The following is a 5,136-nucleotide window of genomic DNA, read 5'->3' as shown; positions in this document are numbered from 1 at the left end:
AGCGGGAAGACGAAGACCCAAACGATGCGGAGCTCTATTTTAGTGAGTTTTTCATTTCTTTCTTTACGATTTCGGTTTCTGGCGGGCTCCTTTTCATCTTCTGCTTCTTGTTCGGTTTGTTTTTTTAATTGACGTGGTAATTAAAAAATATTATTTTAAGCGCCGACTGTGTTCCATTTGCAAGTGTCGACTGTCCCTAGAAGAATTGTAAAAGTAATCTAAGACCAATATGATTTATTCATTTTTCATCTCTAAGGATTTCGGGTCGGGTTGTTACAATCGGACTGCCCTTAGAGTCTGAAGGGTGGCGGTCACCATGCTTTTTTATTATTCAAAAGGATTTGGTTAGCGTTTTGTCCTCTTATTGCAGCTTGTCATTGGAGGGTATAAAAAAAAGGTTATTTAGACTATGGCCTGATTGAAGATAAATTTTTATTCATAGGATACTTTTGGGGTATATATGTGGTGATCCTCTCACCCCAACATATATAAGATGTCAAATTATTTAAGTTAACTCATTTTAAACAAAAATAAGGTTTATTATTAAAAAATTAATATTTTTCATGTACATCTCATCTCATATTCATTTATTTTTTTTAAAATAAATACCTGGTGTACTATGACTGCAATTACTCCTACGTTATCCAGTAATTAGATACCGGATGATTACTCTAATTACGCCATTACCGTCGTGGTGGTGTTTTTTCTTTATTAAAAAAATGTATATTATATACATAAAAAATACCCTAATTGGTCGTCTGTACGTTAAGTTCTATCTTTTCAAATTTGTACTTAATGTCTTAATTATTTAACCAAATCCTATTTTGTTCTCTATATATGATTAATTAATAGGTTGGATAGAAAGACAGAAAATATTAATTCTATATGAAAATCTTACATCACACACGTCTATCTAATCAATATGTGATTTGTTATTTTTGTCATTATATTTTAATACTTAAATATGTGTATATTTAAATAAAAGTGCATACAAAAATAACAAAACACATGTTGGTTAGGTGTAAAGGCTTTCTCGCAACATTTCTGAAAAGGAAAAAAAAAATATTGCAAATTAATTAACTGGAGCATGAGAAAAGTCCTTTTTAACCAACTATTATAACAAATGACTCATGATGAAGACTAACAACATCACTGTGGCATATATATAAAACAATATATCTTTATTAAATTATTTCTCTTCTTCACTGCTTACACAACAATCGTATCATTTGTTTTTGTAACTTATTTCACAACAGCAATAAGCCTATAATTAGCATATAAAGTACTTCATTTCTCTGATCTTCCCTTGCAACTTGTGTTTTTGTAACTTTTTCACAGCAGCATGCCAGCAGCTGCAAGTATACACAGCTTGCAGATAGAACCACCGCCTTCACCTTCATTATTCTAGCTTGTATAAGAACGCTTATTATATAATTGACATGCACATATATTTGCATCCCTGCTGCACAAAGGAAACGTCTCATCAGTTGAGATCATATATTCTCATGCGTGCATGGATTATTCATGTGTTCCATTTTATAGCTATAACTATAACTATATATATATATATATATGACTTACTGCTTTCATCCAGGATCTTATCAGATTCCTGGAAATGGAGGCAAATAGTACATCTTTCCCGGGGGCAGTGCCCTCTTTGAGCCAGAGCGATGCGGCGGAGGAGGAGGAGGAGTTTCATCATCAAATTTTGGAGGTGGTTGAGATTTGTGGTGGGGTTGAGGTGGAGAAAAGATGGTGGGTAATGGTGATGGGGATGGAATTGAGAGTTTCTTAGGGGGTGCAGGAATCCCATGTTGTGGAGATGGGAAACGGACTGCTGTGATCTCCATGGGCAGAGATAGAGAAGCAGTGAGTAGTAGTGCCAATAGGCAAGCTGTGGTTAAGGAAGCCATGAAAAGGGTTACTGCTAATTTCTTTTATTGCTTCTGCTACCATGCATAAGTACAACTGACATCATGAACTCGACCCTATTTATAAACTGCATAGTTTAATTGCAGCAAACCTCGGTAGCTATTACGAGGAAGTTGGGCAATAAGGAGAGAGAGACCATGATACTGTTCATGAATTGCTTTTTCTTTTGTGTTTTTTCCTTGAACGTGTTGGACACATCGAATTAATTAAGTAGCCACTGGGTATTTGGAGACCCAGAACGTAGACGAATATCGATAGTTGATCAATGGGTCAAGGGGGCTAGACTCCAAAGTAGACTTTTGTTCTGGGAATTAAAAATGCTTGGGGAATACGGGATGCGTGTGACACGTTTGATACATGTCCCTAGCTAGCTAATAGGAACACTGTGTCCTGGGACTACTTTTTACGATCGAATACCCTTATAAATTTTAACAGATTTTATTTTATTTTTTAGTAAGAGGACGAAACTTTTAATTTGGTTGATAATTTTTTTATATATGAAGAAAATTTAAAGCGTTGAATGGCGTTTTGAAAATCGAAACGACAACTTTCAACACATGACAAGTACATTCTAAAATCTACATGATTGTTGTCGATTATTTTCGACCCCTCATGACCAAAAGAGAAGAATGGTAGCCTATAAATTATCAAGTCCTCAAGAAACTTCTAAGAAAATTACAAGAAACTATCAATATTGCAGCCTAAATAGACCAGACTCAGTTTTTGCTTACACATGAATGGCAATATTCCACATGAAGGCGTCTTGACTAGCGTTTACTTTAATTTAACTAATTTCAAACGGGCCCTTAATGTTTGTTATAACATGAAGAATATTATAAACCATTCATTAATGACGTTCTTGTTTTTCTTCTATATATATATATATATATATATATATAGCGTCTAATTAATAAGAGCCTAGCTATTAATTGATTTCTTTGCATATATATGGAAGAAACAAATTATGATGCCTTCATTCAGCTTTTGATCTAACATGAGATCATGATTAAAAACCAAATTATAAATAATTTAATTAATTAATACGGCCAGCTTGCAGATCTAGATCAAGATCATTATATGTTAGAAAGTAAGTCCTCAAAATTCATTCTAAACCAAACTTAGCAGCCAGCTTAGATTTTGACCTTAATTAAGAGGTGAAGGACTAAAGACTACGACTTTGAAATTCAAAGTTATTCCCTTAAAAGCTCACTGGCCTGCACCCCAACTAGGGCTGCAACCCGACCTGTTAAAGTCGGGTTTGTGCCCGACTTGACCCGGGAACCTTCATCTAAGGTGCCAACCCGAACCGACTCGACCCGAACAAAAGCAAATCGGGTCGAACCCGTATGACCTGACCTTTAAAAACAAGGTCGTTTTCATGCTTCCAGAAATGAAAACGGATTCGCTTAGGAAAAAAAAACAAATGACCTGTTAAAGTCGGGTTTGTGCCCGACTTGACCCGGGAACCTTCATCTAAGGCGCTAACCCGAACCGACTCGACCCGAACAAAAGAAAATCGGGTCGAACCCGTATGACCTGACCTTTAAAAACAAGGTCGTTTTCATGCTTCCAGAAACGAAAACGGATTCGCTTAGGAAAAAAAAAAAAAAAGCCGATTCAATGATTTACAAACCACGGGAGTGGAAGAGAGAGAAGGGGTCTTGGGATCGAAGGAGAAGATCTCGAGCTAAGGTGAAACATCCCCAAGCCTCGACCTGCCCAGCACTAGTAGCAGCAACAACAGCAGCAAATCTGCAAACGGCGGCGTCTAGCTCGAGCAAAGTTATACTAAAGGCAGAGAATTAGATCTATAAACAGCATGCTGAATCTGATCAGGGGGAGACCCGCCTTCATGAAAGAAAAGGTACTTAGAGCGTGGGTCCGATAGTAGTGGTGGTGGTGGTGGAGGTGAATTTGACTCAGGTAGGGGAGTGAAAGATAGAAGAAAAAAAAAAGAAGCTCAAAGGATGATGAGTTGCTTTCATGGCGAATTTTTCTTAGTATCTCTAATTAATTTCTTTTCTTTCTCCCAATTCATCTCTAGTTTTCATCACTCTTCCTTGTAAACTTGATTACATGTTGCGCATCGAAGCCATTTCATGTAATTGTAAAACAATTTATTTAGAGAATTGTTACCGCGATATGGTGTACACCTTTCAATCTTATTATTTTTCTAAAAGAGAAATCATACAGTTATAAATTATTTTTTTTTATAAAAGTAAAACTCAAAAATTGATATAGTATTATATGATATATTATATCTATTTTATAATAAAAATAATTAATTTACAATTTAATATAGCAGGTTAAACCACTTTATTTTTACAAGATATCTTCTTGATTATAGCATTACTCTTTCTAAAAAAATTGAAATATAATGAATTGTTCCTAACAATTAAAAAATAAAAAATAAAATCAATTAACCACCCATAGGTGGCTAGAGTGACAAAACCACTTTTCTGGGATGATCGGTGTAACGCCGGAGTCTCGGAAGTCCAGGGAGTTAGGTTCTATCACCTAAAATCATCTCTTATATCTATACTAAAAAAATCCATCAAATATAAATTTACTTTCTAAAACTAAATATATGTATTCCTCCACATGGACATCAAATCTAAACCTCAACAAAATAAAGTAAAACCTCTGTAAGGCCTAAAAAATGTCCACGTCTCAAATTACCCAAATCATCATAAAATAATAAATCTATTGAATAAGACTCTACAATAATTATTTGTACCATTTTGCACTTATTCCTTGATGATTATCTAAAATTATCTAGTAGAAATAATGGGAGTTATCAACAACTCAGTAAGAAGAGAATATATACCAGTGTGTAAATATGAACATTTATAGAGTTTAAAATGCAAAATAAAATATTTTTATTTTTAGAATGCATAACTAAATCATCGTATATATCAAAATATCAGAGTAACAGTTCAAAATATTCATATTCAAAAGTCCTTTGATATAACATAACTGAAACATTACATCATAACAGAATTCTATGTTTAACCCATGTGATAAGATTGTGCAAACTCCGACGGCCAACCGAGTAGAAACAGAATATGAAATCTTCCCCTTATTATTCTTGGAGCCATAAGTATGCACACATGAAAGACTACGCAGAAAATCACTTTGCTTTCAAAATGGGTGTACCAGAAATAGAAAAGTTAGTACCAATCCAAACGGAGACCACAATTTTAT

General features: G+C 34.5%; 1 long non-coding RNA gene across 1 annotated transcript; it reads right to left on the bottom strand.

Moving 5' to 3' along the window:
- Positions 1-1,162: 1,162 nt before the first annotated feature.
- LOC108985895 lies at positions 1,163-2,102 on the bottom strand. Its single transcript, XR_001995269.2, has 2 exons — positions 1,582-2,102; positions 1,163-1,462 (listed from the first exon to the last, which is right to left on the bottom strand). It is a non-coding gene; the product is annotated as an uncharacterized LOC108985895 (long non-coding RNA).
- Between the last annotated feature and the right edge of the window lie 3,034 nt (positions 2,103-5,136).

Source organism: Juglans regia, chromosome 10 (genome assembly GCF_001411555.2).
Source record: "Juglans regia cultivar Chandler chromosome 10, Walnut 2.0, whole genome shotgun sequence".
Lineage (NCBI taxonomy): Eukaryota > Viridiplantae > Streptophyta > Magnoliopsida > Fagales > Juglandaceae > Juglans > Juglans regia.
Note: the sequence above shows the minus strand (reverse complement) of the source record. Positions and strands in the feature narration are given on the sequence as shown.